Source organism: Vombatus ursinus, unplaced genomic scaffold, assembly GCF_900497805.2.
Source record: "Vombatus ursinus unplaced genomic scaffold, bare-nosed wombat genome assembly UNPS02014781.1, whole genome shotgun sequence".
Taxonomy (NCBI): Eukaryota; Metazoa; Chordata; class Mammalia; order Diprotodontia; family Vombatidae; genus Vombatus; species Vombatus ursinus.
This window is the reverse complement of record NW_020954559.1, coordinates 9099278-9112386: the sequence shown is the minus strand read 5'-3', so window position 1 is coordinate 9112386 and position 13109 is coordinate 9099278.

Here is a 13109-nt window from a genome sequence, read left to right as displayed (position 1 = left end):
AAAAAAAAAGAAAAAAAAGAAAGTCATATGATAACCTTATTATATATTTGAAAGGAATAGCAAGTTTTACAGAAGAGATTTGTGGTTTTAAATACAATCATCTTTTTTTTAAACTTACTGTGTTATGGAAATGCTTATTTTATTTCATAAGTTAAAATTAGATAAAAATAAAAAAATAAAACAACAACGAAAAGTTGTTTACAAGGATCTGGCTTTACTCTTTCTACTTAATGTCCTTCCATGGATGTATCCATCAGGCTAGTCCCATCTCTTGTGCACCATCACAATATCCACAATGGGGAAAAAAAAGGAAGTGTTCTGCTCTCTCACTCATACATTTCTTAACTAAACACCCTTCAGTAAAGCAAAAAATAGTTCACTTTTCATTTCTACCTGTCATTATTATTTCTCTTTAAACATGTAGTTCAAGTGTCTTCTTCCTTTTCTAACCCTGTGCATTTTTCTAGTTCTTTATTTGAACATTCTGTAATAATTTCTGTTCTTTTTCTTCTATGATGACCCACCTCACCCTGCTTCTCCCCCTCAGTTATTTTTCACTCTTCTCTTTAATAACTGAATCTTTATTTCTCTTCAGAAACACAATGTGTTCCTGTGAACTTTCCCTAGAGATTCTCTCCCTTATTCTGCAACTGCTCCTTCTCCCAGGTATCTCTTGAGAATTCTCACAGCAGCTGAAGAAATACTCCCCTATCTTTTTAAACCTCTCATGTGACAAGATGTGTATCACTTTTGCATCAAGTTGCATCATGTGATGTCAGAAGACTTAACGAAAACAAAATATTTTCTCTAGGGAGAAATGTATATATAACATACAGGAAAACTTTTAGTTAAAGGAGAAATCCTATGTTATGATTAAAGGGCTCCTATTTCTCCTATTTCAATTCAGTGACACTGTCCTCCTGGTTGTTTCATGAACAAGACACTACATTTCTACTCTGGTCATTTTCTCTGGCTGTCCTGCAGTGCCTTGAATGTTCTCCTTCCTCAGCTCTGCCTATTGACTTCGCTGGCTTCCTCTAAGTCCAAACTAAAACCCTACCTTCTACAGAAAGTCTTTCCAAATCCTTCTAAATTCTATTCCTCTGCTAATTGTTTTCTTATTTATCCTGTATATAGCTTGTGTGTATATATTTGCTTACATATTGTTTCCATTAGCTTTTGAGCTCCTTGAGGGCAGGGACTATTTTTTTTTAACCTCCTTTTGAATCCCTAACACTTAGCAAAGTGCCCGGCGCATAGTTGGTGTTTAATAAATGTTTATTGGTTGATTGATAAATCTTGACAGGGAGTCAACCCAATATATTGGGGGTCTTTCTGTAGATATCATGGCATTATTCAATGGAGCATACAGACCTTCCATATGTTATACTTCATTCATTCATTCCATAAGCATTTTTAAATGTCATGTTAATCTCTTTGGCATACCTGTCTCTCACCATCCTTTCAGGTTTTTCTGGAATCCTGTTCTATTGTAAAGAAACTGCCCTTCACATTAGACATATACTTTCCACACAGCCTCTCAAAATTAATTTGTGTATACTTTGTTGAATTACAACTAAGTTCATAGCACTTTGCTAGGCTGTTGGTATACAAACACAAATGCACTCTGATTGAAAGGCAGAGTGAAGAGCTCCTCTCAAAGCCTACATTTAAGCAGGGCATCTAGGATAATGACACTTTCATTTTCCACTTGGCTACACTTCGTTGAGCTTCTCCATCAAAATCCCCACATCTCCATGTTTTTCTCTCCTTGCTCCTTCCCCACTTTTCGGCTTCGTTTTGTGTGCTACCATCCCCCATTTGATCATAAGCTACTTGAAGGCAAGCTTCCTTCATCTTTCCTTCCTTCCTTCCTTCCTTCCTTCCTTCTTCCTTCCTTCCTTCCTTCCTTCCTTCCTTCCTTCCTTTCTTTCTTCCTTTCTTTCTTTCTCTTTCTCTCTTTCTTTCTTTCTTTCTCTCTTTCTTTCTCTCTTTTTCTTTCTCTCTTTCTTTCTCTCTTTCTTTCTCTCTCTCTCTTTCTTTCTTTCTTTCTTTGTATTTGCTACAGATATCACAGTGTCTGGCACAAAGTAGGTACTTAATAAATTATTGCCTGACTCATTGACCTCTTCAATGACTTTTAAGTGACCCTCAATTCTAATTCTTCAGAGATTATATTTCAGGACTGTCAGTCACTTAGCATCATTGGCATCAAGTTAGTATTAAAAGCATAAGACTTGGAATCATTAAAAACAATGTGTAATTTTCCAGTGACGATCCAGTTTTCTCTTCTCCCATTGAATTCTGGGCCAGATTCGTTGTCCAAATTTAATGCTGTCCCAAGATATATGCTTTGATGGAGCAATGCTATGGGTTTCCCATCTAATTGCATATCATAGACTACACTATAGCTATTCTTCAACCATCTGATTTTTCCCATGTGGATAGTTGATAGAATTCTTTAGTTATTATGGATCTCATTTAAGAGAGTAAACATTCTGCAACTGGATGAATCAACAAAATATCCTCCACAAATAGGAATATAAGAAAGATTTGACAATCTATGAGGAAACTCTTATCTTTTTTGGACTCCTTTCTGAGTATCCTCCATGACAATAGCAAAAATATTTATCAAACAAATTGCTCCTTGTTTGATATTAATAATTAGTATTATTGAATAGTTATTTCTGTTGCTACATCTTTCAATGAATCTTTTATGATTTTGCCTACACATGGGAGAGATCCCATTGGAGGAATCTTTTAGATGCAATTTATTCTACTTCATCCAATGCTTTTTTTATAGTCAACAAACACAGTGAGAACTTGTATTTTCTGTAGCTTTCAGTAAATTATCCTGATCAGAAATTTGGAGATAGAAGGGAATTTTAGTGTCATTTAATCTAGCCCTCACATTTTATGGATATGTGACTGTAAAGTTGTAATCTACTGTTGAATAACAATCATTTTAAAAGACCTACTTGTTCTCTTCTCAAATGTTTTGTCAAAGATTACCCTGGTAAGTGCATGGATTATTCTCATAAAGATATTGTAAAGTCAGGGAAGTAGGCATATAAGATGGTAGTTACACAGATTTTTCTCTTGTTTATTTTTTGTTGTTTGTTTTTTTTTTTTGTAGGTATAAGAATAAGGTCTATGGCTTTCCCTGAAGTTTTGGTGTCCTCTCCTCTTTCATATATTTTAAGAAACAATTCTCAGGGGGTGGAGCCAAGATGGGGGAGGAAAAGGCAGGCATTGCCTGAGTTCTCCCAAATTCTCCTCTAAAAAACTTTAAACTATGCCTCAAAATGAATTTGGGAGCAATAGAACCCACCAAAGAATGGAGTCAAATAATTTTCTAGTCCAAGACAACCTAGAAGTTCAGCAGGAAAGACTGTGCAGGAAATGCTCAGCAAGCTAGCAGTAGGCCTTGGGGGGAACTGAATTGGCAACAATGGCTTCCAGAGCTCTCAGCCCACAGACAGGAAAGGGGTCAGAAAACTGAGATTATGGGGGTCTCTTTGCTGGCACTGGGTGCAGGACTTTGTAGCATTGCCTATATGTAGATCCAGGTCACAGTCCTGGATTATAGTCCCAGGGTGAGGAGGAGCTTGATGCAGCAGATGAAAAGGGATCCTGGTCACAGTCCCAAAGCAGAAAAGAGTGTTTGTGGTGGCTCAGAGACCAAAGCACAGGCCAGGAAAGTAGTAAATACACTTCTCCTTGGATTATACCACCTTGGAAGAACTAAAAACTTACAGACCCCCAGGACTCCAGAACTATCACTGAAAACAACTGCACAAAAGAAAAAAAATAAAGCTTAAAACAGCACTTTCTCCCCAGTCCAGCAGAGCCCAAGTTTAACATAAAGTTTAAAAAAAAGCAAATAACAAAAAAGAACCTTACCATAGAAAGTTACCATGGTGCCAGGGAAGATCAAAACACAAACTCAGGAGACAACAAAGTCAAAACTGCTACATCCAAAGCCTCAAAGAAAAATGTGAACTGGACTCAGGTCAAAAAAATAAAGAATTCCTAAAAGAGCTCAAAAAGGATTGGAAATGCCAAATAAGAAAAGTAGAGGAAAAATTGGGGAAAGAAATGACAGTGATGCAAGAAAACAATGAAAAAAGTGGCAATAGCTTGGTAAAGGAAGTACAAAAAAAAAAATTGAAGAAAATAACACCTTAAAGAACAGAATAGGCCAAATGGCAAAAGGGTACCAAAATTCACTGAAGAAAAGAACTCCTAAAAAATAGAGTTGGCCACATGGAAAAGAGGGTACAAAACCTCACTAAAGAAAATAATTCCTTAAAAATTAGAATTGGGCAAGTGGAAGCTAATGACTCCAGGAAACATCAAGAAACAATCACACAAAATCAAAAAAATGAAAAAATAGAAAATATGTGAAACTTCTCATTGGAAAAAGAACTGACATAGAAAATAAATCAAAGAGAGATAATTTAAGAATTATTGAAGCCTAGACATCACATTTCAAAAAATTACAAAGTAAAACTGCCCTGATATTCTAGAACAAAAGGGTAAAGTAGAAATTGAAAGAATTCACTGATCACCTCCTGAAAGGGATCCCAAAATAAAAACTTTCAGGAATACTATAGCCAAATTCCAGAGCTCCCAGGTCAAGGAGAAAACATTGTAAGTAGTTAGGAAGAAACCATTTAGATATCATGGAGCCAGTCAAGATAACACAAACTTTAGTGGTTTCTATATTAAAGGATCAGAGGGCTTAGAATGTGATATTCCAGAGGGCAGAGGAACTAGGATTACAACTAAGAATCACCTGCCCAGCAAAAATGAGGATAATCCTTCAAGGGAAAATGAATATTTATTGAAATAGAGGATTTTCAAGCATTTCTGATGGAAAGACCAGAGCTGAATAGAAAAATTTGACTTTCAAATACAAGACTCAAGTGAAGCATAAAAAGATAAAGAAGATAGAAAAATCATAAGGAATTATATTTCTACATGAGAAGATGATATTGGTAACTTCTAAAAACTTTTTCATTATAAGGGCAATTATAAGAAGTATACATAGACGAAGGGCATAGGGGTTAGTTGAATATGATAGGATAATATCTAAAAAAAATAAAATTAAGGAATGGGAAAGAGGAATCCACTGGGAAAAAGAGAGAAAGAGAGATAGAATAGGGTAAATTATCTCACATAAAAGAAGCATGAAAGATCTTTTACAATGGAGAGGAAGATGGGGGAGGTCAAGGGGGGAGCACTTGAACCTTACTAACACCGGAATTGACTCAAAGAAGGAACAACACACACACTCAGTTGGGTATAGAAATCTATCTTATCATACAGGAAAGTAGAAGGAGAAGAGGATAATTGAAAGGGGGGTGTGTGTGATAGAAGGGAGGACAGATTGGGGAAGTGGTAGTCAGAAGCAAAACCTTTTTGAGGATGGACAGGGTGAAAGGAGAGAGATAGGAAAAACGGGGAAATAACGTGAAGGGAAATACATAATAATCACAAATGTGAAAAATTATTGCAAATTGCTCTGATAAAGGCCTCATTTCTCAAATTCATAGAGAACTGAGTAAAATTTATATAAAAAGGAGCCATTCCTCGATTGATAAATGGTCAAAGGATATGAAAAGGCAGTTTTCAAGCAAAGTAATTAAAGCTATCTATAGTTATATGAAAAATGCTCTAAATCATCATTGATTATAGAAATGCATATTAAAACAATTCTGAGGTACCACCCCACACTGATCACATTGGCTAATATGACAGAAAAAGAAATGACAAATGTTGGAGGGGATGATGGAAAATTGAGACACTAATGCATTATTGGTGGTGTTGTGAGGTGATTCAACCTTTCTTGAGAACAATTTGGAACTACACCCAAAGTACTATACAATCATGCACACCTTTTGACCCAGCAATACTGCTATTGGATCTGTATTCCAAAGAAATAAAAAAAAAGGAAAAGGACCAATATGTACAAAAATATTTATAACAGCTTTTTTGTGGTGACAAAGAATTGTAAATTGAGGATGTGCTAATCAATTGGGGAATGGCTAAATAAGTTGTAGTATATGATTATAATAGAATATTATCATGCTCTAAGAAATGACAGGAAGGATACTCTCAAAAAAACTTGGAAAGTCTTACATGAACTGATGTAAAATGAAATGAGCAGAACCAAGAGAACATTGTACAAAGTTACAGCAATATTGTATGATGACCAATTGTGTATGACTTAGCTATTTTCAATGATACAATGATCCAAGACAATTCCGAAGGACTTATGATAAAAATTCTCTCCATCTCCAGAGAGAAAGAACTAATGAAGTGTGAATGCAGATCAAAGCATACTGTTTTTAAAACTTTCTACATTTTTCTTGGTTTTTTTTTGTCTGTATTTTCTTCCTCAACATGACTGTTATGGAAATATTTTTTGCACGATTATACATGTATAGCTTATATCAAATTGCTTGCCTTCCCAATGAGGGAGAGGGAAGAGAGGAAAAGAGAATTTAGAACTCAACATTTAAAAAAACAATATTAAAAATTGTTTTTACATGTAATTGGGAAAAAAATAAAATATACACAAATACATATTTTAATAAAAGAACCAATCTCTCTCAACCTATTCAAATATGGGTCCACTTCTTTATGTAAAGTTCAGCTGCTCTATTTATTTTGTCTTCCCCCATGCCACCTCTATTTTTTCATGGAACATATTAAGGCCTTTAATGCAAGAGCCTCTATTTTGTGTGTTTGTTGTCATTGACGGAGAACAGAATTTGCTATAGATATCTTGACAGATAGTTTCCATTTTTCATCCTTGTCCTTTTTCCATTTTTATCCTTAAATGGCCATGAGATGATTTGGCTTAGTTGGGTCTCTTATCAAGCCTCTACTAAATTATTTTCTCTTCCACAATTTCTTACAATGTTATCTCATAGTACTGGTCAAAATTTTCTACAACCCTACTCAGTAAGATATGCTAAATGAATTTATATTCCAAATTCTAAATATTCTATGTTGCCCTTGGCTGGCATATATCTCTATTTGCCAGGAAGATCAAGTGTTTAAACTAAGGATACTTCTAGGCTTTTTTGTTTTCCTTTTTGTGGTGAATGATTTGTATTAAATTAATTTTTTCTTAGTCTAACAGTTTGGGGTTGGACATGTTTAAGTTATCGAAATTCCTTCTCAGATGACCCTCACTTTCATAGAGACAGATCCGTTCTTTTTTTTTTAAACTCCTTCCACTAGCTGGCCTCAGGAACATAACTTCTTTCTTTCTTTCTTTCTTTTTTTTTTTTTTTTTGGTTAGGTAATGGGGTTAAGTGACTTGCCCAGGGTCACACAGCTAGTAAGTGTCAAGTGCCTGAGGCCAGATTTGAACACATGTCCTCTTGACTCCAGGGCCAGTGCTCTATCCATTGCACCACTTAGCTGTCCCCATAACTTGGTTTTAATCAAAGCCTCTACTCAGCCCTTCTCTCAGGAGCAGGACTAGTCAACACACAAGAAGGGGAAAAAACTTTCCTGAAACATTCCTCTACTTACCGTGCCTCTTTTCTCTAACACCCTCTGTCCAGGGTTGAATTAGGAGGCCTCAGTTTATTTGTTTATTATACCCCTCGAGGAGTTTCTCAAAATACTAAGGTTCTATCTTGTATGGATCCTGAGCCCTCCTTCGAACTTTCAATCATTACGACAAGGTATCCACACCTTTATCCCTTTTGCTTCCATCTAAATATCTCAAACCATAGACCGTCCCTCCTTCTCTGTCTTCTTCAAAACAAGGAAGAACTCAGATTAGAAATAATTGTGATTGATTATATTATATCTACCTGGCATTCAAACTAATGAAAAAATTATATAGGATTTATGCAGGAAACCTTTGGATTTAATGTAGGCGCTCTTTATCAGAAAAAGATGGCAGAAGGATTGCAGGAACTTTGCTATCTACATGAGTTCTCTACTAGGGAAGTTCAGCGTTCTAGCCTCAGATAGTCTTATTTGGCTGCAATGGGCAAAGTCAGTGGCCTCGATGGTGGAATCTTGACACCTTCAAACAACAGCCACACTGGCCCTTTCCCCCCTGCTCAATCCCATATTTACTATGTCTGTCCATTCTCCTCTCTGCCTCAGTCATCTCCATGTTTCCATGTCCATATCTCCTTCCTCATCAGATTTCTGCCCTCCTCCTCTTCCTCCTTCAGAAGAAAGGAAAAACAACTGCCTTCTGCATGACAGCCTGGTTATTTATAGAAGTTTTTGTAGACAGACACTGAGGACTTTATGCCCACAGAAAACTGAACTTCAATACCCAATACATTAGGAAATGATGATCTTTTATTTCTATGTCTGCTCCTGTCCATTTTCAATTTTCAGCAGCAGCATCTTGATTAAACAAGTGATGGTTAAGATATCTTGATTGGACATTATGTCTTAATCTTTTTATTCTTTTATCTGATTTGATATTGATTTTGATAATCTGATCATTATTAACTCAACTTTTTCTGACTTAAATAAAATGTGTATATATACATATACACGTGTACATACATATATACATATACACATATACATATGTATACGTATATATGTGTATATGTTTGTATGTGGGTATAGATACAGATATAGATATAGATATAGACATATGATTAGTTAGTGCTTGTTATCCTTGGAGAGCAGTCCAGCACCTAGTGACTCTCTCCTTGACTACAGTAATCATGATATTATGGATCAAGTATTCATCACAATATTCTGGATTAGCAGGTAAAATATTATTAATAACATACTGTGCCTCATGTTTTTAATCTGTTGATTAGTCTACTGATGCTCTTAGCTAATTTTATTTATCATTAAAGACATGCTTTAATTTTGCACATTATAATGTTGTGGAATTCTAACATTGTGACATTATAACATTTCTGGAAATTTTTGTAAAAAGGAAGGCCATGAAGTATATTTGAGTAGCTTTACAGCATGTACTTTTATTAGTGGTCTTGTATAGTATTTCAGGGAAAAAATGTTCTTTGTTTTTTGTTAATACTTTCAATATCCTTTGTTCCTCCCCTGTCCCAAATACTTCCTTAAGATTTTTCAGGGGCTGGTACTATCCAATTTCACTATTGAAGATATCATCTAAAGTGGATTTGATACTGTCTCTCAAATAAATTGGAAAGACTAATATAGTGCTGCCTTCTCAGATATGGAAGTCTAGGGTAACACAAAGCATATTGATGTGCTGGACAGGCAGGCAGGTTCTGCCAGTCACTGACTTAACTCAGAATTGTGGAACAATAGCTTCTACTTCCCTAAGGTTTGGTTTCCTACTTTAGAAACCAAAGTAGGTAATAAATCATACTTGACCCCTCATGGTGATATAATTGAGAAAAACATAAAGTGGAATTAGCCTGCTTTCTCTCCCCTTTCATTGAACTTCAATCAATGGTAGGAAAAATGAGCTGTCACAAATGGTGAGAAGGGAGACATGTATGAGACACACAGTCAGTCAGTTGGTCAATAAACACTTATTAAGTGCCTGCCATGTGCAAGTGACTGTGCTAAGATCTAAAGACCCAAAGAAAGGACAAAAAAAAAAGCAGTTCTTGCTTTCAAGGAGCTCACAATCTAATGGGTGAGACAATATCTAAGTATCTATATACATATTATATGTGTGTGTATGTGATTAATCACAGATAATTGACAGAGGGAAGGCATTAGCATTAAGGAGTATCAGGAAAAGCTTGGAGAGAATGGGATTTTAGTTGGGACTTAAAGGAAGTCATTATGATGAAATGAGGAGGGAGAGAATTCTAGGGATGGGGGGAAAAAGGCCTGAAGTTGGGAGATGGAGTATTTTGTGTGAAGAATAGCAAATAGGTCAGTGTCAGTGGATTGGAGATTATGTGAGAATGAGTAAGATCTAACAAAACTGGAAAGGTCAAGGTTCGGAGCAACTCAAGGTGAAGAAAGATCAGGGAAGAATGGAATTAAAAATGGGTCATTGAGGCAAATTCTGTTTTTATATTTTCTCACATTAAGGGATTAGAGCAGTTGTGGTCACTGATTTTTTTTTTTTTGCAAGACAGTTGGGGTTAAGTGACTTGCCCAGAGTCACACAGCTAGTAAGTGTCAAGTGTCTGAGGCTAGATTTGAATTCAGGTCCTCCTGACTCCAGAACCAGTGCTCTATCCACTGTGCCACCTAGCTGCCTCTACCAATTTTTTTTTAATCACATAACTGACTACTAAAAAAATGAGCACTCATTTCTAATATGTGTATATTCACTTAGTTATAAATTGTATGTGCATATTAATGTACTAATAATTATATATATTATTAAATCTACACAAAATATAAATTTAAAAAGAAAGGGACAGGATGAAATAATATTTTATATTAGAGAGCTCTCCCTATCTTAGAAGAGAGGGTACTGGAGTTTAATGATTATATGATTATGTAATCATATGATTAGATATATGATTAGACTTGGACTGGGCTTGAGGTAGCTATGAGGAGAATAAATTGTAGAAGGGAGATATTTGAGGGAAATAGAACAACTAGGTGACTATTTTAGTAGATGAGAGGTAATAAGAGTCTGAAATAAGGCAGTGGCCTTATAAGTAGAGAGAAAGGATGAATATAGGAGATGCTGTGGAAGTAGGCTTAATAAAATTGATTTGATATATGTTGAAGAATGGAGAAGTTGAGGATTAGTGCATGATTGCAAACTTGGTTGAGTGGAAGATGATGTTGCCTTTGCTGAAACTGGAAGGTTTGGACACAGGCAAGTGTTAACTCCTACCTTGAGTGTATCCAAGTGAGAAATTTCTTTCTGATTCCTATTTTGAAGAAGGACTTATTAGTTTATGTGGCTTTTATGTGAGACTTATGTCTCACATATGTGAGACTGGTCTCACAATAAAACGTGATGTAGCTGTTGGTAAACTTGTGAATTAGGGAAGTACATCTGGGAAACAATTTGGAGTTATGTGAGGCACATGACTAATCTGTTCATAATGTTTGAACTGGTGGTCCCTCTACTGAGCGTACAACCCCAAGAAGGTCAAAGACAAAAAAAATAGATGCTAGAATATTTATAGTAACCTTTTTTTTGTAGTAGCAAATAACTCCAAAGAGAGTAGGTGCCTTTTGATTGAGGAATGATTGAGCAAATTGTGGTATATAAATGTAATGGAATACTATTTTGCCCTAAGAAATAATGAATATTAGGAATTAATGGAAATACGGTAAGAGTTGTAGGACTTAATGTACAGTCAGCCAGCTAAGCAGAACAAACAAAACAATGTAACCAATGAGTACAACAATGGAAATTAAAAAAATGAAAAAAGCCACTCTGATTAATTGTAGTGATCAATCTTGGTCTCAGAAAACAGATGATGAAATATACTTCCATCCCACTCAGTAGATATAAGGGGACCATTGGTGTGGAATGTTGAATATACTGAAAGGACAATCATTTAACTACTCATATATATATATATATATATATATATATATATATATAGTTATATGTATACACATATGATTATTGGGGTATGAATGGTGATATTATTTTAGGATACGGTCTGCTGTAAAAACAAAAGCCATCAGTAAAACCTAAAAATAAAGTTTTAAACCTGATGTGATGCTAATGCACAGAGAAGCAGAATCTGTAGTTTTCACATTGCTGTGACCTTTGAGTGAGCAACTAAACTAATACGGAATCCAAGAGAGACTCATCAGGACTAACAATTTTTGGTGATTTAAAAATTTTTACTACTGAACCCTGAATTAATGTAGGCTACTATCTTGGAAAATACCATGTAAGTAAGGCATTATGTCTATGATAGATTCGGAGATGGAGATTGTGACTGTGATTTGATAATGCTATTTCATTAAAGGGATATTTAAACACAAACTATTATAATCAAATGAATGCCTTTATTAGACTTTTAATACACAAATTATAGTGAGGTGTGCCAAGAAATGGGGTATGAGTGTAGAAAGTGAGGGAAGAGGCTTGCCAAAGATAAAATTAAATCACTTCACAATTGTATCTATGATTAGCCCTCATCTCCCTTCCTCCCAGAGCTGATAATATTAATAGTAATTAATTTCTTCATCTTGCAAATGGTAGCCAAAAGAGACAATAGTCACATGTTGCCTAACCTAGAAAGCCTTCTATTGACAAGATACGTTGTGGCAAGGGGAGTAGATCTTTATTTCATACATACTTTCACAGAATTTTAGAGTTGTCAAAAATATTAGAGATCATGTATACTAGTGCTTCACAATGTTGTTTGTTTCATGAGCCCTTTTCAACAGCACCAAAAAAGTATTGTTTATCCCCAGAGTGATTGATATACTACTCATAGTATTCTTTATGATTATTTACTGGTTAAGGCACCACTAAAGAATTTTTAGCGCAAACTCCTTGGATCACCATAATGAACCCAAGATGTTCATGATTCCCTAAGTGAGAGCTACTGATCTACACCAACATCTTTCCTTCAACAACAACCTTGAGAAGTATTCATCACTCTCCATTTGAACAACTCCAGTTATAGGGGAACTCATACAGGGGGCCTACCTCATGAGGCAGTTTATTCCTTTTCCAGATGGCTTTTTTATATTTTGATAAAACCCACTTTCTTCTACTAGAGTGGGATCTTTGCTGAGAAAACTCTGAATGAGCTCACAAAGAGCCAGACACAACTGAAATGATTGAACTGCAGGAGCCACAGCATAATACAAAAACTTTGGGCCCAGAGGAAGTAGGGGAGAGGAAGCACTAGGAGATCATCGATGATCTGCTAACTACTTTGTATAGTCTTTTGAACTTTGCATCTTTTGACTCTATTGACCACTTAGACATTCTTTTCCCCCTCCATTTCAGAGACGTCATGGGTTTTCCCTCTGCTTTCCTACCCATTTTTGGTCTCTTTCTGAATTTTACCAACTCCTGAATTTGACTATTCTTCATGGACCTGTCCTCTCGTCCCCTCCTGTCCCCTCTCCTCACTTCTCTCTCATCTTCTCTCCTCTCCTCTCCTCTCCTCTCTTTTCTTCTTTCCTCTCTTCCCCTCTCTTCTCTTCTCTCTGTCCCC